We start from the raw sequence: 27,883 nt of genomic DNA, 5'->3' as shown, positions 1-27,883 counted from the left end.
TACAAACTTATTCAACATCTCCATCTTACTTTCCCTTTTATTAAACATATGGGAGCTGACAGGATTACTGACACATCAGAATTACAGCTGATGCTTACAGTATTCTGACTGAGAGTTCATTCATTGTTCCTGTTGTCATTCACTAGCGTAACCTTTAACTCTTATCTCGTATATTCTCCTAATTCCCAGCTTTTACCATCCAGCTTTAAAGATACAGCAATGTGTTTGTTTATCAGCCAGTCTCCTAGTCATTTTTAATCACTTCCACTGAAAACACTACCACGGATATTCTGTTTCTCCTCCTTTGAGCCTGCCGGCTGTCAATACACTTTTGACATGTGTATATATTTCCTCTTCCAGACTGAATGCTGTATCATTTCAAAGAGATATCTCATTAAAGTTTCATCATATGAGAAGAGTTAGAATCCCCATGTGCCGTGTGATTGAAACAAGAAGGCAAAATGAGAACGCTATTCTTACAATTTCCAAGGCTATTTGTAAATAGCATCTAATTAAAGTAACTCAGCACATAGTGCTATCTATGGGGTGATCAGCCCCTGGTAAATTTTCAAAGGAAATTAAAATTTTGTATCTCTTATTGCTTTGAGCTTTATAGATATAGTCATTTTGCTTGAAAGCATTAAAGAGATGACAAATATGAGTTATCATTAATGCATGGTTATATGATTTTTAATTGTCATAAACTGGATAAAAAAGCAAAAAAAATGATGTTTGTGGCTCATAAACATCCTGCAAGATTTGTGTTTATGACCCATATTACATGAATGCTATAGTCAGTTGTTTTCTTGTACAACCCACAAGGGCCTTTGCTTTGAACAAACACTTAGCTGATTCTTGTCAGATAACTTTCTTACAGTGATTGTCATCATTTCTTTTACAAATAATGAGAGATATAAATCATTTTTTTCATGCTCACATGCTTTTTTTTTTTTTTATTTAATTGGTGATACACTCACTGGTTTACTATATCTATGAGCATTTAAAGGCAAGGGAGATTACAAGGCGTTTTTCAGTGTTGTGCATAATTCTGCTAGTACTCGCTATTTTCAACACCAGTAATCATCAATAACTGAACTTGTTACAGAAAATATATAACGTGTGACACTAATGTACACACAATGAATGCCGACTAAAAACCACTATAAATATATCTCGTTTCTACTTCAACCCTACCATCAACATTATAGTAAATATATATATACATATAAATATATATATATATATATATATATATATATATATTCACATGTAGAGCAAAAGGAAGATGTTTGCATATGGTTTATCATTCTTATATAATATAGCCTAAAGTTGAAAGCTGTTAGGGTATGTTCACACGGCCTATTTACGGACATAATTCGGGCGTTTTTGCCCCGAATTACATCTGAAAATAGCGCCTCAATAGCGTTGACAAACATCTGCCCATTGAAAGCAATGGGCAGACGTTTGTCTGTTCACACGAGGCGTAATTTACGCGCCGCTGTCAAAAGACGGCGCGTAAATAGACGCCCGCGTCAAAGAAGTGACCTGTCACTTCTTTGGCCGTAATTTGAGCCGTTATTCATTGACTCCAATGAATAGCAGCGCTAATTACGGCCGTAATGGACGCGGCGTTCAAGCGCCTGCACATGCCGTTACGGCTGAAATTACGGGGATGTTTTCAGGCTGAAACATCCCCGTAATTTCAGCCGTAACGGACGCCCTCGTGTGAACATACCCTTAGTATCATTCACAAATAATTATGTCAAAGTTTCTGGAGAGGCTGAAGATAAAGGAAATTAAAGAGGCTCTGTCACCAGATTTTGCAACCCCTATCTGCTATTGCAGCAGATAGGCGCTGCAATGTAGATTACAGTAACGTTTTTATTTTTAAAAAACGAGCATTTTTGGCCAAGTTATGACCATTTTTGTAGTTATGCAAATGAGGCTTGCAAAAGTCCAAGTGGGTGTGTTTAAAAGTAAAAGTCCAAGTGGGCGTGTATTACGTGCGTACATCGGGGCGTTTTTAATACTTTCACTAGCTGGGCGCTCTGAAGAGAAGTAACATCCTCTTCTCTTCAGAACGCCCAGCTTCTGACAGTGCAGATCTGTGACGTCACTCACAGGTCCTGCATCGTGACGGCCACATCGGCACCAGAGGCTACAGTTGATTCTGCAGCAGCATCAGCGTTTGCAGGTAAGTCGATCTGCAAGTAGTGATCAAGGACATTTTGCTGACTTTATGTTGTGATCCTATTGAAAAATACACTGTTTTCTGTGAGAATTTTTGCCAGAAGATCATTTGTAATGTCAGACACTGATGTTGAATAAGAGGACCTGGCTCACAATCTCTGTTCTAGTTCATTCCAAAGTTATATATGGGTTTGACTTCAGGGCTCTGTGCGGATCAGTCAAGCTCTTCCACACAAAACTCCCCCAACCATGCTTTATGGACCTTGCTTTGTGCACTGGGGCACAGTCATGTTGGAAAAGACAAGGGCCTTCCCTAAACTGTTCGCAGAAAGTTGGAAGCAAACAATTGTCCAAAATCTCTTGATTTTGTCATGACTACGGGGTATGTGGACCCGTAGCGGAGTAGCAGCTGGCCAGACAACTACCAACGATAGTCTTTAGGACAAGAATACATGGATAGAAGATTTAGCAAAAACTCGGCGTGGCAGACACTTGGCGTAGCAGACACGTGGTGTAGCAGACACTTGGCACAGATGACACTTGGCACAGATGACACTCTCAACTCCGACACTAGATTTCACACTGGATCAAACACAATTATTGGATGAGGGCTACAGGAAACGGGAACACTCGATACAGGATACAACTAAGAAACCATTTGCAATGATGAACATGGGCAAACACACCAATGTTCAGGCAAGGAGAGTAAGGGCAGAGCCCTTTTTAAAGTTCAGGGGGTATAGGAATTGGCTGGGGAACTTGGCACTGGTGCATGCGTTGGCCCTTTTAGGCCAGGAACAAGCGGGTGCACCCTACAAGAATTAGTGGGGAGCTGCAGCTGCGTGCGCCGGCGTCTCTGGGGAGGGAGATGCCGGCATGAAGAGAGTGTCCTGCGGTCGCGGCTGCCGGAAAGTAGGATGTGCTGGCGGTCAGCGGACACAACAGATTTGCTGAAGCATTAGGATTTCCCTTCACTGGAACTAAGGGGCCTAGCCCAACATCTGAAAAACTACCCCATAGCATTATCCCTTCTCCACCAAACTTCACTGTTAGCATAATGCAGTCAGGCAGGTAATGTTCTACTGCATTCACTATACCCTCTTCCATAAGACTTTTAGATAGAGAAGCGTTATTCATCACTCCACAGAATACACTTCCACTGCTCCAGAGTCCAGTGGCGGTTTGCTTTACACCACTACACCTGAAGCTTGACATTGTGCTTGGTGATGTAAGACTTGCATGCAGCTGCTTGGCTATTAGAACCCATGCCGTTAAGCCCACGGTGCACAGTTCATGTTCAGATGGTAATGCCAGAGTAGGTTTGGAGCTCTGCAGTTATTGAGTCAGCAGAGCATTGGCGACTTGGTTGATGTATAACACCAGTTAGAACCAGGGCTGTATTAACAGTGGCGCTATTGGAGCTTTAGCTCCAGGTCTCCCCCAAAAAATAAGACCATTGGACTGAGCAGCTCTCTGGTTCTCCTGAACCGGTTATTAAAATAACAGTCAGTACGCAGGACTAGGGAGTTCCCTTGCACTGAGTTGTATCTACTTCCTTAGGACGCAGATGGAAATGAACAGCTTCACTTAGTACTGGTTGTGCAAGGGAACAATCAGTTCCCTGCCCCACCATTCGGCACATTTCCTGTGATCCAGGCGTCGCGATTATTTAATCAATCTGCCTGTGTCGTTCCACTGGAGCAGACATGATCAGAAGAGACCACGTCTGCATCGTTGGATGAAAGCGTGAGAACAGGGACAGGTAAGCATGTACAGATGTAGCCATCTTTATCTTGACTATGATAACTTGCTGCAGCGTGATATCAAACAACAAAAGACATTTAAAAGTCATTGAAAAAGTCAAGATAAATGATCCAGCCACTGTTTATTTAATGCGTTAAACGTCAAGATTAAAACGGCTACATCTGTAATGTTTATTTGTTTCAGGGGCCTTACTTGTGGCACTATTGGGGGCACTGTGTAGCACTATCAGCAGGTGGAACTTTATGGTACGATCTACAATGGGCAGTGTGTTGCACTTCCTACAGGTGGCACTGTGTGGTACTTTCTACAGGAGGCACTGTGTGGCACTTTCTACAAGGGGTACTGTGTAGCATTATCTACAGGGGGCGCTGTGTGACACTTTCTACAGGAGACACATGCGGCACATTCTACAGGGGGCACTGTCTGGCAGTCTCTACAGGGGCACCGTGTGACACTCTCTACTTGGAGTACTGTGTGATATTTTCTACAGGGCGCAATGTGTTATACTATCTACAGGAGGCACTTTACACAGGTGCACTGTGTAGAACTCTCTACAGTGGGGACAGTATGTGGCAATTTATACAGGGAGCACAGCGCGCGCGTGTGTGTGTGTGTGTGTGTGTGTGTGTGTGTGTGTGGGGTGCTTTTTTTCAGGGGGCATAACATGTAGAATTCTTTTTTGCAAGCACTGTGAGGCTGTTTATTTTCATGGAGCACAGCTTATAGCATTATTTTCAGGGGACACAGCAAGTGGCAATATTTCTATGAGGCACTGATTAGGTGTGTGCGCTGCTTTATTTCACAGCGAGTGACATGATTGTATTCGGAGGCACAGTGTGTGGCAGTATATTTAGGGGCACACTGTGTGGCAGTATATTCAGGGACACAGTGTGTGGCACTATATTTAGGGGCATAGTGTGTGGCGCTTTATTCATGGGCACAGTATCTTGCAGTATTTGCAGGGCACAGTGTGTGGCAGTATATTTAGGGTCACAGTGTCTGGCAGTATATTCAAGTGCACAGTGTGTGTTAATATATTTAGGGGAGTAGAATGTGGCACCATGAGTATTTTATGTTAGTTTATACCTTAGGTACAGATGTTTTTAAAAAGCGAGTCAAAGACAACTGAGCAGCAAACTCTGCAGAGAGGAGATATGGCCTCAAAAAGACTTCATGGTGGTCTGGCCCTAGTGAAGAAGAAAAGGAAAAATAATGACTCCAATCAGGGAAGATGTCACCTGTGAATCACTGAATGTAGATGTTTATTCTCCCTCTGACTGATCAGTACTGTATTTACTGTATGATTTGAAGCGAGATGATGGGTGGTATCATTCTACTTTGTGAAACATCAACAGCCAGCATACAGTACTCTTACTAATACATATTTACAGTATATTGCAGGAGTTAAATTGATCTCTGCAAAGGATCTCTGTATTGAGCTGCATTTGTGCTGCTACTATATATATATATATATATGTTGCTATATATATGTCCTGAGCTTGGTCCTTGTGCTATATGTACTAAGCTTGGTTTGGGCACTGTATATATGTTATGAGCTTGATTCTGGTACTGCATTTAAGTACTGAGCTTGGTTCTTGTGCTGCATGTATGTACTGAGCTTTGTTCTGGTGATGTATTTATGTACTGAGCTTTGTTCTGGTGCTGTATGTATGTACTGAGTTTGGTCCTAGCACCATATCTATGCATTAAGCTTAAATCTGATACTGTATTTGTACACTAAACTATTGTATTTAGAGGTTGTGTCAAATAGTCAATACATTTTCATCAAGATTAACGTGCCACACTGCTCTCCACCCTTCCCACAGAGCACAGCTTAACAAAATGGGCTGTCTACACTTATGGTACTGAATGTGCACATATAGGTCTATATACAATGGGTGTAATTATGTATTATATTATTTATTATACATAGTGTGGCAATCTAGTTAACATTATGGACAGAGAGGCACACAAGTTTGGAAAGTTTATAGATTATTACTGATACATACAAAAATATTTACAGTATTTAGTGTCCACATTAAAATATAGTGTATTTGAAATATTTTATTTGATGAGGGGCCCAAGTTTGTGGAATACCCAGTGCCTATGTACTATTTACTGTACCTATATGGAGAGCACCAAAAAATGAGTTTTATTGAATCATAATCCCCAAGAATATGTATAATAAATGTATGTCCCTATTGGTGTATAGTATCTGGAGGGGAGTGGGCATATAAGCCCATAGTACGCATGATAGTAATGGTGGAACGCCCGTTGAATGAAACAAAAACCTAAAGATAGGAGTCTGACACACCGAAAGTCAATTAAAAGATATAAATTTATCGGAACAAATATGCAAGAAATGACATAAAATACATTAAAAATTTAGAGATGATCGCCACAGTGTGGATGAACACCAGACAGTGATATGTGCAAGTATAATGCACCGGATGTATATAGATGGTGCTATATGGATAATGGAGGGGCAGGACTGTGATACATGACACATTACATCTATATGTGTTTAATTAGAATCACAAAAGACCCAGAAACAGCCTGCTCACAAGATATTAATTGAAACTAGACATGACAAGTATAGTCACAGCGACAAGATATGTAACAGAATAAGTGAACAGATAAATATAGTAAGATTTGAACAAATGATGCAGTGGTGCCTACATCATATTAGCTCTGCAATTGAACTCCTTACCCATGTCACGATCCACACTGTCTGGCATCAAACCCGACGCGCGTTTCGGCCCGCTTGCCTTCGTCTGGGGGTGGTGTCAGAAGATGACAATGAGCCATTTAAACCTCACTGGACCAATCACAGGTGAGAAACTCACCCGTGACTGCTCGGAGGCAATTAATGGAATGTGATGCAACCCGCAGCAATCCGTGGGATGGCACCAGAAGCGGAAGATGCAAACCACGTGTTCCGCAATTCAGTCCAGCCGAGGATGCAGAGACCCGGACTGAAGAGCCGCGCATGCGCACTAGGGAGATGAAGCAATAGCCAAAAGTGGCACAATGACATATTACAGATCAAGGTTGGTATTGTACACACCTCAATACATGCATCAGGAAGTTAGACCAAAACGAACATTGTGAAGAACATAATTAGTATAATGCATAAATGAATACATATACCGGAAATTATTTTTGCATATATAATTTTTTTTGTCTGTCCCTATGCTTTCCCTATGACCAATATTACAAGATAATATTACATACAAGTTGTACATAAAAGGTGCAAATAAATTTATATAATGCACAAATTAAATTAGCAAAAAAATATGAATTTAAATAATTTGTGAAACAAATAATAAACACTGTATAAATTGTAGGAGGTATACATATACATAAGTGTATATACGCATACATATATGTAGACCAATCAAAAAACCAAGTGATGAGTACATAAAAATAAAAATAATAATAAAAATAATAAATTATCAAATATATTTATAAATGTGTCAAAAGTAAAAGGATTGTTTGTTATACAGTTGATAGGTGTACACCAATTGGCAATAAATGTGTGTGAAACACAAAATAAAAAATAACAAAGTGAGATGAATAAAAAAAATATATATATATATGTACGCAATATATCTAGACTATGCATATGAAAATATATATATGCATATTACAACCTTGAAAGACATGGTATATTGCAGGTAAGTATAAAAAATTTACAGAAAATATCAGACTAGCACAGATTATAGTTTATATGGAAAAACACCTGTTAGCTAATCATTCAAACATGTAACATTGTGTATATATGTCACATTAGTCTGCGTGGTCTTGCACCGCTGGCAAGGTAGTTGTGTCTCTAGTGTTAGTGAATGGGTCAGAGATGTAAAGTATATACAGTGAAGGAAATAAGTATTTGATCCCTTGCTGATTTTGTAAGTTTGCCCACTATCATAGATATGAACAGTCTAGAATTTTTAGGCTAGGTTAATTTTACCAGTGAGAGATAGATTATATAAAAAAAAAAAAAAAAAAAGAAAATCACATTGTCAAAATTATATATATTTATTTGCATTGTGCACAGAGAAATAAGTATTTGATCTCTTTGGCAAACAAGACTTAATACTTGGTGGCAAAACCCTTGTTGGCAAGCACAGCAGTCAGACATTTTTTGTAGTTGATGATGAGGTTTGCACACATGTTAGATGGAATTTTGGCCCACTCCTCTTTGCAGAGCATCTGTAAATCTTTAAGATTTCGAGGCTGTCGCTTGGCAACTCGGATCTTCAGCTCCCTCCAAAAGTTTCCGATGGGATTTAGGTCTGTAGACTGGCTAGGCCACTCCATGACCTTAATGTGCTTCTTTTTGAGCCACTCCTTTGTTGCCATGGCTGTATGTTTCGGGTCATTGTCGTGCCATTTTTAATGTCCTGGTGGAGGGAAGGAGGTTGTCACTCAGGATTTGATGGTACATGGCTCCATCCATTCTCCCATTGATGCGGTGAAGTAGTCCTGTGCCCTTAGCAGAGAAACACCCCCAAAACATAATGTTTCCACCTCCATGCTTGACAGTGGGGATGGTGTTCTTTGGGTCAATTTTAGTCTCATCTGACCACAGCACCTTCTCCCATTCACTCTCAGAATCATCCAGATGTTCATTTGCAAACTTCAGATGGGCCTGTACATGTGCCTTCTTGAGCAGGAGGACCTTGCGGGCACTGCAGCATTTTAATCCATTACGGCGTAATGTGTTACCAATGGTTTTCTTGGTGACTGTGGTCCCAGCTGCCTTGAGATCATTAACAAGTTCCCATCGTGTAGTTTTCGGCTGAGCTCTCATCTTCCTCAGGATCAAGGATACCTCACGAGGTGAGATTTTGCATGGAGCCCCAGATCGATGTCGATTGACAGTAATTTTGTATGTCTTCCATTTTCTTACTATTGCACCAACAGTTGTCTCCTTCTCACCCAGCGTCTTACTTATGGTTTTGTAGCCCATTCCAGCCTTGTGCAGGTCTATGATCTTGTCCCTGACATCCTTAGAAAGCTCTTTTGTCTTGCCCATGTTGTAGAGGTTAGAGTCAGACTGATTAATTGAGTCTGTGGACAGGAATCTTTTATACAGGTGACCATTTAAGACAGCTGTCTTTAATGCAGGCACCAAGTTGATTTGGAGCGTGTAACTGGTCTGGAGGAGGCTGAACTCTTAATGGTTGGTAAGGGATCAAATACTTATTTCTCTGTGCACAATGCAAATAAATATATATAATTTTGACTATGTGATTTTCTGTTTTTTTTTTAAATATAATCTATCTCTCACTGGTAAAATTAACCTAGCCTAAAAATTCTAGACTGTTCATGTCTTTGACAGTGGGCAAACTTACAAAATCAGCAAGGGATCAAATACTTATTTCCTTCACTGTACAGCTCTATGAAATTATTTAGAAATGCAATATATCAAATGAAAATTGTGCTAATGCAAAAAAATAAAAAACCAAAACAACCAAAAGACCCCACCACAAACGTGTACAAAAACAAAATTGAAAAAATTGAAAAAAATATTTTATTTCAAATTGAAAATAATGAGTGACTGTGAATAAAATTAATGTGCACTTATGCCAGGTGTATGAGGGATATGCAAAGCTAATATATGTCCCTGTTGTGTATAAATGTAGGTGAACAATAATGTGTATAAAAAATATGTAATATATATTGAATAATAAATAATAAATAAAAATAATAATAATAATAAATAATATGTGGAATGAATAAATAAATAAATGAAAAATAAAAAGTCAATAGATGATATAATAATAACATATATAAAAGATGTATATAAAAAAATACATATATGAAAAAAAATGTGTTTGCATACTTATTGAAATCCGATCAAGCCCATAAACTGCTCAAAGTAATAAATATATTATTAAAGCCTGAAATCAGTTGTAATAAAGTGCATGAGGTGCATATGCTATTAAAACTTGGTACAATCAACCACAGCATGACAAGATCAAAATAGATCAAAAGATAGTAGCATCGTTACACAATTATAAATACTAGTACAAGGTGCAATATGCCTATGCATAGATAGATGAACCCCCAACAAGATGAACATATGAGATCGTCCCCTGGTAGGCTACTTGAAGATTGGATGAAAGATTATTATAACCTCAGGAAGACATCAAAATAGTAGGTCACAACAAATTCATAGTATATTGGGTGGCAATCTGTAAAACTAAAAACACATAAAAGTTAGAAACGAACTTTGCTAGACTCATTACTAAACATAAAAACAACACCATGAAAGATCCTAACACCCTTATAGGAAAGCTGCAAATCCCAAATTTTCATTTAAACCATTAGGTTGTACTGTCTTCAGTTTCCAGATCCATCTGGATTCCAATTTTAACAGTTTCTTCATTAATGACCCACCTCTCAAGTCAATTTCTACATGATCTATGCCTTTGACTTCAAGGTCTTTGGATTCACATCTATGGTGCATGAAAAAGTGTCTTGGCAGAGTTTTCAAAAATTCTATTCTTTCAGGAGCAGTGTCCCTCGCTGCCTCGATACTATTCACATGTTCTCTTGTTCTAATTTTAAGTTCTCTTGTAGTGAGACCGATATAGATTTTTGGACAGGGACAGCATGCAATGTAAATCACTCCCCTAGTATTGCAATTAATAGACCAAGTGATTTTGTATGTTGTTTGGCCAGACGAATCCACAAAATCATCGCTTTCTACCACATTTGGGCAGGCTATACATTGTCCACATGGACGACAGCCCCATTTCGGTTTAGATGCGCCAAAAATCGGTTTAGGGACTTGAGGTTGATGGTAGCTATGGACAAGAGTGTCACGAAGATTCCTTGCACGTCTCGATGCTACCGCAGGTTTTATGGGTACGATTTCTGATAAAATCCCATCAGTTTGCAGTATCGGACAATGTTTTGACAAACATTTCCTCATCTCCCCCTATCTGTCGTCGTTGGTTGTAACATACCTGATTTTTGGATCACCACTTCTCTTGATTGCAGGGTGAAGGAGTTGAGCCCGTGTTGACCTTCGGGCCCTCTCATATGCCCTATTGATGCATCTTCTATTGTTACCCAGAGAAACGTTGTTTGAGATTGGCTGCCTGTTTCTCAAAGTCATCCTCAGATGAACATAATCTCTTTAACCTTAAAAACTGACCTGTTGGGATGGAACGAATCATATGGCTAGGATGCGAAGATGAGGCATGTAGATATGAATTGACTGACGTTTTAATCTGGACTATTTAATCTGTCATTGAAAGGGGAATGTCAAGGGAAGCGACAGTGCAGTGGTCATTTATAGTTTGGGGTAGTAGGTGCATTAGTGAGAGAAGACTGGCTTGAAATAGTGTTAACCCCTTAACGACATGCCACGTACATGTACGTGGCAGTCGTTAAGGGGAAGTATAATGCAGGCTCAAGAGCTGAGGTCGCTCCATACTTTACGAGTGATGGCTGTGTAGTACAGCGAACAACTCAATGCAACAGGCGAAAATCACTTTGATTCCACCTTTAAAGCTTTAGAAAATGGGAGGTGACCCCCCTACAACTTGCCATCTCTCACCCCCCAAGACTCGATTGCGGGGTACAGATGGTCGCCATGGCAGCCTGGTGATCTAATGAAGGCCCCCAGATGTGCCATCTTTGTACTCATAGAATACTGTTAGAAACATGATATACTGCAATACATTAGTATTAGTATAAGTACGCAAAAATAACACCAACAAAAACTACAGCTCGCCCTGCAAAAAATAAGCCCACACATCGCTCAATCAGCAGAAAAATAAAAAGTTATTGGTCTTGGAATGTGGTGGCACAAAACAATATTTTTTTTTATAAAAGTGATAATGTAAATTTGTTATTGACGTAATCATATCAACCTGTAGAATAAAGTGAATATGTAGTTTTTACTGCCTGATGGACGCCGAAAAAAAGAAGCGCCGAAAAAATGGCATAATCTCAGTTTTTTGTCAGTTTCACTCCACAAATATTTTTTCCCCGTTTCCTAGTACATTATTTTGTACAATAAATGGTGCCATGTCCCCATAGTGCTGGCCCATACCCCAAAACACTAGTCACACGCCCTATCCTTTCCCCAAGTGGCAAGGTACTGCGCGAAAAATGGCTCTTCATAATTTTTTCGCTTTAGGCACATGTGGCTCTTAGTCTGGCACTAGGTAGAACATAGCATTATTCTGTACCTGTAACCGTATCTCTTAACAGTAATGCATTAGGGCATACCTAAGTGTGCCTAACAAAAGGAAATACTGAAAGACAGCCTTCTTAAGGATCCTAGGGCTGATTGTCCATATATGGAAGAGTCTTTGATTGCATCACTGGAAAGTCCGGTCATGCATTCAGTAGATGCCAAATCTTTGATTATGTTCTGGTCAGTATTGAAAATATGATCGATGGGGGAAACCTTCATTGTGGCAAGCATGAATAAAACCACTGATCCTGGATATTTCAGTGAGAATTAGTTACAGCCTCCTCCTGCTGTTGGTCATGTGCACATGACTGCTGTGCCCATACAATCACATTGTCGTAATTTACATATACAATATATTTCTAACGACAGTTGATAATTCATAAAATATAAACTAAGTAATACGAATAGACTTAGACACCGTCATTTGTAACACAAGTACCACTATTCTTACTAGGTCTATCTACCACAGACAGAGTAACGAAGTGCAGGGATTGTGAATAGACATCCCGTGGAATGTCTATTCACTGTCTAAACATTTCAGTATCGTTAATGTGTAAGTATAAGACAGCACATAGCGATCTAAAAGGATCCCTATGCGCTGCCTAAATGAATGGAGAGGAGTGCATGCCGCTGATTGGTCAGCGTCATACGCTCCTCTGTACAACACCCACTTAGTCTGGAGTAAAAACACGCCCACTTGGGCATTAAGCAACTCATTAGCATAAATCTAAAATCGCTAATAAAGTGGTGAAAACAGATCGTTTTTTTAAATAAAAAGCACTGCTGTCATCCACATTATAGCGCCGATATCCTTATGTAGGAGATAGGGCATTTATAATGTGGTGACAGAGCCTCTTTAATAACAGACTGCTAAAAGTATACTGCTATACACAAGTATTGTACCAGTAATCAAACAATCGCTTGTTCACGTCCCCTAGAAAGTCAAAAAATAAAAGTAAAACACAGTTAAATAAAGTTTTTAGTAATGTACATAAAAATAAAATATTTTAAAAGAAAAATTGTTTTCCCATTTTCGCCCTAAAGTTCAGGTCTGAAGTGGCTTTGAGAGCCTTATATATTAGAAAGTCCCCATAAATCACCCCATTTTGAAAACTTCTCCCCTCACAGTAACCAAAACAGCATTAAGAAAGTGTTTTAACCCTTTAGGCTTTGAAGGTGTTCAGGCTGTACTAGGTTTTTGTATGGGTGCATGCGTAGGGGTCCAACCCGTATAGTATAAGAAAAGGTACAATGCACACCAGAAGTGTATGGCAGCTTGCCTCCACATGCGCCTCCGCACGCGGCAAGCCATCATACACTAAGCGCCATTACGCAGGACCCAGGATATTACCTAGCCTGATGAAGGTCAGAGACATGACCAAAATGTCGCACTTATACTGGCATAATTACTAATATTAAAAATCTATCTTTGGATAACGACTTCTGGTGTGCATTGTACCTTTTCTTAACACTTTAGGCGTTTCTCAGGAATTAACGCAAATTAGAGGTGAAATTGACAAATTTAATTTTTTTTTGCCAAAATTCATTTGTAATACAGTTTTTTCTGTAACACAAAAGGTTTTGTCCGAGAAATGCAACTGAATATTTATTGCCCAGATTCTGCAGTTTTTAGAAATATCCCACATGTGGCCTTAGTGTGCTACTGGCCTGAAACACAGGCCTCAGAAGCAAAGGGGCACCTAGTGGATTTGGGGGCCTACTTTTTTTTACAATATATTTTAGGCACCATGCCAAGTTTGAAGAGGTCTTGTCGTGCCCCCAAAAGTGACCCCATTTTAGAAACTACACCCCTCAAGGAATTTATCTAGGGCTATAGTTAGCATTTTGACCCCACAGTTTTTTTTGCTGAATTAATTGGAATTAGTCAGTGAAGATGAAAATCTATTTTTTTACTGAAAAAACGTAGAAATGTAACATTTTTATAAGGAATAAAGGAGAAAAAAAACAACATTTGTAAAGCAATTTCTTCCGATTACGGCAATACCCTATATGCGGTGATAAACTGCTGTTTGGACCCACAGTAGGGCTCAGAAGAGAAGGAGCGTCATTTGTATTTTGGAGCGCTGATTTTGATGGAATAGTTTTCAGTGCCATGTCGCATTTGCAATGCACTGGAGGGACCAAACAGAGGAGACCCCCTAAAAGTGACCCCATTTTGGAAACTACACCCCTAAAGGAATTTTTCTAGGAGTATTGTTAGCATTTTGACCCCACAGTTTTTTGTTGAATTCATTGGAATTTGTCTGTGAAGATGAAATGTTAAATACTTTTGTGTCAAAAAAGACAAAAGTATAATAGGTATGATACCTTTATTGGCTAACCATAAAAGTTCTATATGCAAGCTTTCAGAGCACAGAGGCCCCTTCTTCAGGCAGTTTACAAATGAATGACTTAGAAAAAAGCACAACATTTAGATGTTACACAAAGACAATTAGTACATGAAGTGATATATCATTAAGATAAGCCGGGGCAATAAAACTGAGGTTATAGGGGTGATGACTTAGGAGTTAAGGCATCTGGAGTCAGTCTGATGGGGGATGTGACGTGTGTCCATGTAGTGGCTCATAAATCCAGGTGTTAGATTGAGGCCTTGTGTCAATGACTGGAATTTTATCATCATCTTGAATTCCCAAATTTTTCTTTCTCTGTTGTTTTTAAAATGACACTTCAGAATGAGTACCTTTAAATCTGCCAAACTGTGATCAGGTCCAGAGAAATGTTTTCCCACGGGTGTATCCACCTCCTGTTTTATTGTATGTCTGTGAAGATTCATCCTGGTTTGTAGTTTTTGTATTGTTTCTCCAATGTAGATTCCTTTATTGATGCACCTTGTACACCGGATCATGTAAACTACATTGGAGGATGTACAGGAGAACGAGCCAGTGATTTTATAGTCCTGCTGTGTGTTTGGTATCTGGATGGTGTTTGATGACCAGATGTTGGTACAGGTCTTACATTTTCTACTGTTGCAAGGAAAAGTGCCAGTCTCTGATGGTGGTGAGAGGGCACTTCTGACCAGGAGATTCCTTAGGTTTGGTGGTTGTTTGTAGGCAAGGAGTGGTAAATCTGGGAATATTTCCTTCAGTTTATTGTCTTTGTTAAATATAGGTTGGAGATCAGCAGCAATTTTCCTCAAGATGTTCATTTGTGGGTTGTATATGACCACTAGGGGAACCCTGCTGTTGTCTTCCTTCTTTTTGTACTCCAGAAGATTGCTCCTTGGAATTCTTGTTGCTCTGTAGATCTGATCATCTATAATCCTTGGATGGTATCCCTGTTGTAAGAATGTATTCCTCAGTGATATCAGGTGTTTTGTGTCTTCACAGTCTGAACAGATCCGTATGTATCGCAGAGCCTGGCTGTAGATGATGGATTTCTTTATGTGTCTCGGATGGAAGCTGTTCCATCTCAGATATGCTGGACGGCCTGTAGGTTTATGGTAGATTGTGGTTTGTATGGTATTGTCTCTCATGTATATGGTCATGTCCAGAAAATGTATTTGAGATGTAGAGTAGTTGAGAGTGAGTTTGATGGTAGGATGGAACTTGTTGAAGTTTTTATGGAAAGAAAGCAGTTCATGTTCAGAGCCTGTCCAGATTATCAGCAGGTCATCAATGTACCGGAAATATGCTAGAGGTTTAGTTGCGCAGGTTGATAAAAACTCTTCCTCTAGTTTGGCCATGAACAGGTTAGCGTATTGTGGTGACATTTTGCTACCCATAGCGCTTCCCATACATTGCAGATATATGTCTTTGTCAAATAAAAAATAATTGTGATGGAGTACGAACCTGATGAGTTGTAGGGCTGGCTCTGTCGCTAGATTGTTCTTTTGAAGAAAGTGTTGGCATGCGGCTATGCCATCCTCATGGGGGATGTTAGAATATAAAGATTCCACATCCATAGTTGCCAATATTGTTCCCTCTGGTAGTGGACCTAGGGCTGAGAGTTTGCAGAGGACGTCTGTGGTGTCCTGGACATAACTGGGTGTGCACCTCACCAAGGGCTTTAGAAGATTTTCCACCCAGCCAGAAATATTCTCAGTTAAAGTCCCAACACCTGAAATGATTGGTCTCCCTGGATTGCCTTCTTTATGTATTTTAGGTAACATGTAGAATGTTCCCATTCTGGGATTGTCCGGTATAAGGTCCATTAAACTGTCTGATACAGCGTTGAAATTATTGATGATATGGACAAGTTCTACTGTGTATTGTTTGGTGGGGTCTTCATTAAGCAGGGTGTAGTATTTTCTGTCTGAGAGTTGTCTGTGTGCCTCCTGGATGTAGTCAGATGTATTCAGAATTACTACAGCGCCTCCTTTATCAGCTGGTTTGATGATGATGTCTCTGTTGGATTTGAGTGATTTTGTTGCATTCCTTTCCTCCATGCTGAGATTGTGTGTTACTTTGTGTTGTTGGTCCAAGATCTCAGATTTAACTTTTTTTCTGAAGCAGTCTATGTAGTAATCCAGAGTTTGATTGTATCCAGGTTGTGGGGTCCAGTTTGTCGTCTTCTTCTTTCTTGATGTTTCTTTTCCCATCCCGGCTTGTGATGTCATATCTGTTTTGTCAGAAAAGAATTCTTTCAGCCGCAATCTGCGGAAGTATTCCTCCACGTCACTGCAAAACTGGGCTCTGTCAAGTGGTTTAGTGGGACAAAATGTAAGTCCTTTAGATAGAACATTCATTTCCATTTTGCTTGGTTCATACTGAGAGGTTTACAACAGAGGATGGTATATCCAAATGGTTATGTGGATTTTGCTTTCCTTCTTGTATTTTGAGACCCGATTTCTTCCTTAGTCTGTGGAGTTTCTTTTGTTTGCAGATGATAAGTTGATTTTGTAATTTATTGTAGAATTCCTTTAATACTTGCTTGGTTAGACTTGATCCAGGTCCTTGTATTGTATCACTTAGGGAATTAATCTAATTTTGGATGGTTCTTTTCTTGTTGTAAAAAAATCCAATAAAGTGATTCCGCAGTCTTTCAGATGATCTGTAGCAAAGTTTCTGTGAAAAGTGAGTGTTGTAGGTATTTTCCGATGGGTTCTTGATCATGAGGCCTTTGGGGATAAGATTCTCCTTTTTGCATCTGGTTAGGAAGAATATGTCGCTATTCAGTTGTGCCAGTTTCTTCAGTAGGTTTTTAAGATCCATCTGTGTTCGGTACATTGGGGTATCCTCCATTTTCACGAAGTACAGTAAAAAATAGTGTAGTACGTGTTAGCCAGAGACAATATGAAATGTTAAATACTTTTGTGTCAAAAAAGACAAAAATATAATAGGTATGATACCTTTATTGGCTAACCATAAAAGTTCTATATGCAAGCTTTCAGAGCACAGAGGCCCCTTCTTCAGGCAGTTTACAAATGAATGACTTAGAAAAAAGCACAACATTTAGATGTTACACAAAGACAATTAGTACATGAAGTGATATATTTTTCTGGAAAAAACGCATACATTTTGAATTTTTACAAGGAATAAAGGAGAAAAAGCACTCCAACATTTGTAAAGCAATTTCTTCCGATTACGGAAATCTGCAATATGAGGTAATAAACTGCTTTTTGGACCCACAGCAGGGCTTAGAAGGGAAGGAGCTCTATTTGGCTTTTGGAGCTGATATTTAGCTGGAATGGTTTTCTGGTGTCATGTCGCACTTGCAAAGCATCTGAGGGACCAAACCAGTGGAAACCCCCCAAAAGTGACCCCATTTGGAAACTACACTACTTAAGGAATCTATCTAGGGGTATAGTAGGCATTTAGAACCCACAGGTCTTTTGCAGAACTTTTTAGAATTAAGCCGTGAAAATTAATATCAACATTATTTCCACTAAAATTAGAATTTTTTCTTTTTCACAAAGAATAAAGGACGAAAAAAGCACCCAAACATTTGTAGAGCAATTTCTTCCGAGTATGGCTATACCCGACATGTGGTCATAAATGGGTTTTTTTTATTCGAAATTAATTAATTCCCGGACTTATCCATTTTTTTCTTTTTCTTTTTTTTTTCCCTCCCCGCTTTCCAAGAGCCATAACTTTTTTATTTTTCCGTCAATAAAGTGGTGTGAGAGCTTATTTCTTGCAGGAGGAGTTGTAGTTTCTATTGACACCATTTAAAGTACCATTTAATGTACTGGGAAACTGAATTTTTTTTAGAGCTTAGTTGACCAAAAAAGCGATTTTTGGCATTTTAAATTCTTTACTTTTTATGCCGTTCATTATGTGAGTTAAATAAAGGTATATTGTAATAGTTCGGACTTTTACGAATGCAGCAATACCAATTTTGTGTATTTTTTTATTTTTTACATGACTTTAGAGAAAAAATGGGAAAAGGGTTGTTTTTTGGACTTTAAATATTTATTACATTTTTTTCACTAATAATAGCTTTTACTTTTGTTTTTTCTTTACACATTTTATTAGTTCCGCTAGGGGACTTGAACCAGCGATCACTAGATCGCAGGTACAATACACTGTAATACTAATGTATTGCAGTATATTGTTATTTTTACAGGCTCCAGTAACAGCGTGATTGCTGTTCCTGTCCGTTAGTCCCGGGTGTTAGCTGTAATACACAGCTGACACCCGCAGCTTATGGCACGACTTGGCGCGTGAGCCCGCTCCATACATCACCCCCCCCCCCCACCACCACCACGACATGATATTAAGTCGTGATGCACGAAGTGGTTAATGCGCAGTAGATGATGCAGAGAGAAAATTAACATTTTCCACTGGTATGCCATTTTAGTGCAAAATATGTTGTGCCCAGTTGGTGCCACTGAAGACAAATACCTCATAAAAGATAAATAGGGTTCTTCCAGGTTTGGCGATGCCATATCTGTGGACGTAAACGACTGTTTGGGCACGCTGCAGGGCTGAGAAGGGATTGGCTTTTGGAGCTCAGATTTTGCTTGGTGGTTGTTTTGTTTGGAGTTTTACCGGTATTTCAGTTTATAATGTGGGGGCATATGTAATCTGTGTGGAGTACATCAGGGCATGATAAGAATGTATAATATTGTGTAGCCAGTGTCGCACTGATAAGTGGTGCACAATCTTTTCCGCTTTTGGAACACTGCACATTTTGCGTCACCATATTCTGAAAGCCAGAACTTTTTTATTTTTTCACCACCGGAGCTGTCTGAAGGCTTATTTGTTGCAGGACAATCTGTAGTTTTCATTGGTACAATTTTGGGGTACATGTGATTTTTTGATCACTTTTTATAAAAAATTTTGGCAAGCAAGGTGACCAAAAAACATTAATTCTGACAAGGTTTTTTATTCTTTTTTTTTAATGAAGTTCACCGTGGGCTATAAATGACAATTTTACTTTATTCTGCGGGTCGATGTGATTACGACGATACCATATGTATGTAGATTTTTTTATGTTTTCAGCGTTTGCGCAACAAAATCACTTTTTTTTATAAAATTATTTATATTTTGTGTCACCATATTCTGAGAGCCATAACTTTTTTATTTTTCAGTCAAAAAAGCTGTGTAAGGGCTTGTTTTTTTGTGGGACAGGTTGTAGTTTTTAATGGTACTTGGGGTACATGCAACTTTTTGATCACTTTTTATTCTATATTTTGGGAGGGGTGGTGACCAAAAAAATAGTGAATCTGGCATTGTTTTTGACTTTTTTTTTTGTGTTGTTCACCGTGTGGGAAAAATAATATTGCAGCTTTATAGTTTGGGTCGTTACGAACGCAGTGATATAAAAAATTTGTAGTTTTTTTAAACTGTTTATTTTTTTCCTAGAATAAAAGTCTTATAGGAAAAAAAGCATTTTTTGTTTTTGTAACTTATAACTTTTATTTTTACACTTTTTTAAAACATTTTTATTAACTTTTTTTTATTGTCCCACTATGGGACTTGAAGACTTGCAGCTCTGATGGTTGCTAGAATACATTAAACTACGTACGTAGTGTAATGAATTCTAACTGTCATTGTGACGTGACAGTCATTCTGACAGGAAGCCCATGAGGACCAGCCTCCGACTCGTCCACATAGGTTTCCATACATGGCAGCCCAGACAACCATCGACAGCCTCCGTGATTTCATGTGGGGGCTGCCAATCTGCTCTAAACTCTAAGGGGTTAATTGCCAAAATCAGCGGCGATGGGCCACTGATTGGCAACAGGGAGAGCAGGGTAGACACCCTGCACAGTTAACCGCTGCTGCGGTATAGTGTCGCACGGTGGTTAACTGTCAAAGTCCAGAAGTAACTGCACGTCAATGTGTGCAAAGTTACTGCTCACCTTGACGTGCAGTTACATCAAGGTGCGGTAAGGGGTTAACCCACTGAATGAATGCCGTAAACAAAACAAAAAACCAACATGCCAGAATTGCTGTTTTTTGGTGACCCCGCCTAGCACAAAAAAAAAAACGATTAAAAAGTCATGTAGTCAAAAATTGTACCAATAAAAAACTACAGCTGGCCCCATAAAAAAATAAACGCTCAAGTCGCTCCATCGACAGTAAAATAAAGAAGTTATGGCTCTTAAAATATGGCGTCACAGAACAATTTTTTTACAAATCTTTTTCTTTGTAAAAGTAGTACATGCTAAAAAATATATATAAATTTGGCATCACCGTAATCGTATTGACCCACAGAATAAAGTTAACATGTTGTTTTAACCGCACGGTGAATGCCGTAAAAACAAACCCTAAATAACTATGGCGGAATTGCTGTTTTTTTCTCATTCCAACCTACAATGAATTTATTTTCAGTTTCCCAGTAACATTATATGGTGCATTGAAGGGGTTTTCCCAAATTCAAATAAATAAATTATCGCCCTTTTCTTTTTGCCCTTTTATTGCCATTTTCTGATCGCTGTGGGCCCCACAGTGAGAACAGGTATCCCAAACCCCCCCTTCTTACCCACTGCTCAACTGCAGTGAGGAGAAGATTAATTAGGGCACTGGTCGAGCATGAGTGCTGCCACTTCATTCAATGTCTATGGGAATGATGGAAACAGTTAAAGAGAACCTTTTACCTGCCTATACATGTGCAGTTGAGTGCAACATGTAATGGGCAGGGCTGTACAAACCCTGTGTCACTATAAGAAATATTCCTATCTGTCTCCGTTATTTAGATATCGGTGCCGTTATATTTGGCGCCCGATATTTAAATAACCCCCTGAACTGTCAAGAGGGCGTGTAATATCTCTGTGATAATGTCCAATCAGCTACAGACAGTGTCACTGCAAAAGCCTGAGAGAGGAGAGCAAGAGCGTGTGCGCACGCGAAGCTCCGCCGCCACCAGGGAACAGAAGAGAAGAAGAAAGTGAATTCTTCTTCTTCTGTTCCATGGCGGCGGGAGTAACTTGGGCAGTGGCATCAGAGCTGTGCATGCATGCTCTCACTCACTCTTCAGCTCAGACAAGGACAAGACTGTATGATCTGTCTGACGAGAGCTGAAGAGTGAGAGCGTGCGCGTGCATGCTCGCACAGCTCAGAGCTGCGCGTGCGCACGCACACGCTTTCCTCTCTCCAGCTCTTGCTGTGACACTGTCCATAGCTGATTGGACAGTGTCACAGCGATATTATACGCCCCCTAGTGAATTATACGCCCCATTGACAGTCCAGGGGGTTATTTAAATATTGGGCGTCAAATATATCGGCACCGATATCTAAATAATGGAGGAAGATAGGACATTTTTTTATAGTGAGACAGGATTTGTACAGCCCTGCCCATTACATGCAGCACTCAGCTGCACATGTATGGGCAGGTGAAAGGTTCTCTTTAAGTACATCGCTGGTCTATTTCTGTCATTCTCATAGACAGTGAATGGAGAGATGGGCGCATGCTCGACTGCTGCGCTATTCAAGCTCCTCCTCATTGCGGGTGGTGCAGTGAGAACAATCTAAGGGTTCGGCCCCCCTGTTCTCACAATCTGTGGGGGTCCTCGCAGGTGGGGTCCCCAGCGATCAGATAATTGTCACCTATCCTGTGGATAGGTCATAATTTATTATTCTGGGAAAACCGCTTTAAATAGTGCCATTAAAAACTACAACTCGTCCCGCAAAAAAAAAAAAGTCCTCATATGGTTATACCAATGGAAAAATAAAAAATGTATGGATTTTGGTACAAAAACGAAATATGGCTGCAGCGGCAAGGGGTTAAAATAACATCATCTTTGTGTGAAGAATAATTTTATATAAAATGTGATGTAAATGCAGTAATGCTTCATTTCAACAGTACAAAACATTAAACCATTTCTTAATTCTGTTTTTGTTTCATGAAGACAGTATAAGCTCACTTGAGTACACTGACATGTCCGCTATTAAAAGGTGATAATGATTATAAAAGAACTATCTTTAAATGGATTCTTTATAATGTGAGTAAACAGAATGTGAATAGCAAGTTAAAGTGTGATGCTAGCCAAATAAATTTCTACTCTAAATGCTAAGTACCAGGACTTAAAGGATGAAATGACAGTGTAAGGAATGTATGAAAGTGCTTGGGAATGTGTGCATCACTTTGTACTCAGTGCTCCGCTGCTTATTTAGAAAATGGATCAATCAAGAGAAACATGGATGGCTTCATTGCAGCAATAGCTTGGACCTTAAATAAGTCCCGTTAGAATTTACTACAACTTGTCACTTTTTTTTGTGTCCAGAGCCTTAAGCTTGGCAACAGACTGACACAATATTCATTTCATCCTATTGTTAAGTTAAAAAAATACTATTCAACATATTTTTTACTGTTAGGCTTGGTTCACACACCCTATTTACGGACGTAATTCGGGCGTTTTAGCCACGAATTACGTCCGAAAATACGGCTCCAAAGCGTCGGCACACATCTGCCCATTCATTTGAATGGGTTTTACGATGTACTGTGCCGACGGTCATTTTTTTTACGCGCCGCTGTCAAAAGACGGTGCGTAAAAAAGACGGCTGCATCAAAGGAGTACCTGTCACTTCTTGAGATGTAATTGGAGCCGTTTTCCATTGACACCATGGAAAAACAGCTCCAATTACGTCCGTAATGGACGCAGCGAAAAGCGCCTGCACATGCCATTACGTCTGAAATGCCGGAGATGTTTTCTCCGGAAAACAGCTCCGTAATTTCAGCCGTAACGGAGGCTGCTGTGTGACGGCTGCGTCAAAGGAGTACCTGTCACTTCTTGAGACGTAATTGGAGCCGTTTTCCATTGACACCATGGAAAAACAGCTACAATTACGTCAGTAATGGACGCAGCGAAAAGCGCCTGCACATGCGATTACGTCTGAAATGCCGGAGCTGTTTTCTCCTGAAAACAGCTCCGTAATTTCAGCCGTAACGGAGGCTGCTGTGTGAACTAGTGTGAAATAGTGTCTGCATAAACTCTATTTGCAGCACATGTTAAACAATGTGCAGAATGTGTAGATTTTCAAACTAAGTGTTTAGTCGAACATTTATAAGATGCAATAATATTAGGCCAGATTCACACGAACGTGATTTGCGTCCGTGCAGCCCACGTGGTTTTCACGCGGCTCGTGCAGACCAATACAAGTCTATGGGGCAGTGCAGACAGTCCGTGTTTTTTGCCCAGCGTTAGTCCGCTGCGTAAAACTCGCGACATGTTCTATGTTTCGGCGTTTTTTGAGCATCACGCACCCATTGAAGTCAATGGGTGCGTGAAAATCACGCATGCCACACGGAGGCACCTCCGTGGAACGCGCGTTTTTCACGCCAGACTGGTTGTCTCTAAGCTAAAGCGTTAGGGTATGTTCACACGACGGCGTCCGTAACGGCTGAAATTACGGGGATGTTTTCAGGAGAAAACATACCCATAATTTCAGCCGTAACGGCATGTGCAGGCGCTTGAACGCCGCGTCCATTACGGACGTAATTGGCGCTGCTTTTCATTGGTGTCAATGAATAACGGCTCCAATTACGCCCCAAGAAGTGACAGGTCACTTCTTTGATGCAGGCGTCTATTTACGCGCCGTCATTTGACAGCGGCGCGTAAATATACGCCTCGTGTGAACAGACAAACGTCAGCCCATTGCTTTCAATGGGCAGATGTTTGTCAACGCATTCAAGCCGTAATTTCGGACGTAATTCGGGGGTTAATACGCCCGATTTATGTCCGTAATTAGTGTGTGTGAACATACCCTTAGAGCAAACTTGTCCAAACCAGAAGAAAGCAGGACAGGTGCGCACATCAAGCAGGGGTGTGGCATTGTTGGCCTTTTTGTAGGCTGGCGAAAAGCTAACACCTCCTTCCATTTTTTCCACGAGCGAGAAAAACGCATGCCGTACTCGCGTATTCAACGCACAAACGCGCCAAATACGCATGCCACACGGTGCTGCCACACGTGCGAAACACAGCGTTTTTTGTGCGCGCAAAACGCTTACGTTCGTCTGAATCCGGCCTTATAGTTCTTGTTCACTTCCTCTTCTGTGAAAAGAACAAAACTCCACTTGAAAATAACTACTGTAATATTAGGAGGATTTCCCAAGTCTTAATTCCAACTAATAGTGTTTTTCAATAACTTTCTCATTTTGACTTGTGTCCTGCGATGGGAAATAATAAGCCATAGGCCCCATGCACACGAACGTGTTTTTGCGGCCGCAATTCCCCCGAAAATCCACGGGAGAATTGCGGCCCCATTCTTTTCTATGGGGCCATGCACACGACCGTAGTTTTTGCGGTCCTTGCACGGCTCATTGAAAACAATGGCGGCGGCCATGTGTATGTCCCGCGATTTGCGGGCGGCCTGCGGCTGACAGTCCGCAGCCGGCCGACCCGAAAATCACGGCCGTGCACACGGCTACGGTCGTGTGCATGAGGCCATAAGCTTAGTCTTGGTTTTAAGCATGTCGTTTTATCATATATTCACACATATCATTACTTGTGTGACAGAAATCTACATGTAAAAACAGTAGCAAAAACCATGCCAAGTTAAGCAGTACTTCAATGGAAACCTTTGATCGGTTTTTCATGCCCTTTGAATGCTGTGTTTTTTCTCCTGTGACATAAAAGGGTAGAAGCCACAAGTAAGGTTATAGTCACACATTGCACAAACTGCGCAACTGTCCTATTCTTGTTAATGTGACATTCTTCTTAATATCTGGCCTATAATATATTTATATATAATATTCAAAAGGCACGACCTGCAGTGTTTTAGGCTGGGTTCACACGGAGTTTATTGCAGGTAGAAAATCTGCGTTTTTCGTGGCGTTTTTCTTCCACGCCCATTTAGCGCCGATGGGCAAAAAATGCCAAGAAATACGCTTTCTCTGCCTTCCATTGATTTCAATGGGAGGTCAGAGACGTAAACGCCCAAAGATAGCGCACGTCGCTTCTTTTTCCCGCGAGACAGTTTTTCCTGTTGAAATCAATGGGAGGCATTTTCGGACGTTTTTTTTGGTGTGTTTTACGACGCGGTTACCGCGTCAAAAAAAAAGTGTAAAAAAAACTCTGTGTGAACTGACCCTAACATTGTTTTTTCTTGCCCACTTTTAAAAATATATGTTTTAGGCCAGACAACCATTTTAAAGTCTAAGATAAAATAAATTCCTATGACATCCTCAAAAGAGAAGAAATCTGCATTACTGTACATCTTAGTAGGAAAAAATATGTTATTACACTGGATTATAAACACGGTAATTTCTGTTACAGGAAATCTAGTTAAAGGGGTTTTCCAGGTTCTGACAACTGATGACCTTTTCACCGGATAGGTCATTAATACATGATTTGTGGGGGTCCAACACCCGGGCCCCGCACACATCAGCTGGTCCGGTGCCTCCATGCCGTAAGCCGTTAGCTCCGGCGACTGAATAGCGGCCGAGCTGCAGTGCTGCATCTCTGCTCCTATTCAAGTGAATAGAAGCGGACCTGCAGTTCTGCAGCACGGCCGCTATGCAATGGTCGGAGCCAACTGCTTCCCGGGGCTCCGTCCATAGCATTATGCACCGCAACATCCGGTGCCCGCAGGCCACCAGAGCGGCTTATCGGTGCGAAGTCCGGGTGTCGGACCCGCACCGATGGCATACTGATGAAGAAAAGAGAAAAATTATCCAGCGCTGAGTCGTGTCTTTGTTTAAAAAGGAAGAAATGTTCCCACTTTTATTGGGGAAATAAATTAAAATTGGAGGGAGACGCAGTCCCAAGATGTATAATGGTAGTGGGCAGTTGCCCTGGCCTACGCGTTTCAAGCACGTACCGTGCTCTTAATCATGGCAAAGAAATGTGAAAGCTTTTCCTGCCCTGCCCGCTTGATATACGTGAGTAATGATTGAGGAAAATCCAGGTGATTGGATAACAATGAATGCTAATTATCACTGCAGGTGAAATGAGCCTGCAGGTGAAAACAGTGTTAGGCCTCATTTACACGAACGTATTATACGCGCGTGCGACGCGCGTGCTTTGCACGCATGTCGTACGCACCTATATTAGTCAATGGGGCAGTTTAGACGATGCGTGAATTGCGCTCAGCGCGTGTGCGCAGAAAAAAACTCACGACATGTTCTATAATCGTGCGTTTTTCGCGCACTCACGCACCCATTGAAGTCAATGGGTGCGTGAAAACCACGCATGCCGCACGGAAGCACTTCCGTGCGAACTGCGTGATTCGCGCAAGAGCTGTCAAACTCCTGAATGTAAACAGAAAAGCACCACGTGCTTTTCTGTTTACAAACATCCAAACGGAGTGTCAAATTCGAGATGAGCGCACCGAACTTCACCGGGTTCGGCCAAACTCGTTTTGACCGAAACCGGTAAAAAATGTTCGGGTACGCGACGTCAGGAGACAGTCACTGTCCACGGTGCTGAAAGCGTTAAACTGGTTCAGCACCATGGACAGTGACTTCCGCTCCGAAAATCCATGAACCTGTAAAAAAAAAAAGACGTTCTGACTTACCGATAACTCCGGTCCGACCTCCCGGGATGACAGTTCAGTCAAAGAGACAGCTGCAGCCAATCACAGGCCAAGCACAGGCTGCAGCGGTCTCATGGACTGCGGCGTCATCCTGGGAGGTGGGGCCGGATAACAAGAGAGGGACGCGTCACCAAGGCAACGGCCGGGAGCCCGGACTGGGGGAAGCAGGAAGTTCTTGGTAAGTATGAAAGTCTTTTTTTATTCACAGGTTGGTGTATATTGTGTTCGGCATTCACTGTCGAGGGTGCTGAAAGAGTTACTGCCGATCAGTTAGCTCTTTCAGCACCTTGGACAGTGACGGGCGTCGACTAGCCTCATCTCTATGATGGCGGCTGCGCGAAAATCACGCAGCCGCGCATCATACACGGATGACACACGGAGCTGCCAAGTGCCTTTTGCGCGCGCAAAACGCAGCGTTTTTTGCGCGCGCAAAACGCACACGCTCGTGTAAATGAGGCCTTAGGCTGGGTTCACACGACCACATTAACGTCCGTAATGGACGGACGTATTTCGGCCGGAAGTCCCGGACCGAACTCAGTGCAGGGAGCCGGGCTCCTAGCATCATAGTTATGTACGATGCTAGGAGTCCCTGCCTCTCTGCGGGACAACTGTCCCGTACTGTAATCATGTTTTCAGTACGGGACAGCAGTTCCACGGAGAGGCAGGGACTTCTAGCATCGTACATAACTATGATGCTAGGAGCCCGGCTCCCTGCACTGAGTTCGGTCCGGGACTTCCGGCCGAAATACGTCCGTCTATTACGGACGTTAATGTGGTCGTGTGAACCCAGCCTTAATATACGTAATCTAGAGAATACTGTGTAACAGATTTG

Source organism: Rhinoderma darwinii, chromosome 4 (assembly GCF_050947455.1).
Source record: "Rhinoderma darwinii isolate aRhiDar2 chromosome 4, aRhiDar2.hap1, whole genome shotgun sequence".
Classification (NCBI taxonomy): domain Eukaryota; kingdom Metazoa; phylum Chordata; class Amphibia; order Anura; family Rhinodermatidae; genus Rhinoderma; species Rhinoderma darwinii.
This window is presented reverse-complemented; position numbering follows the sequence as displayed.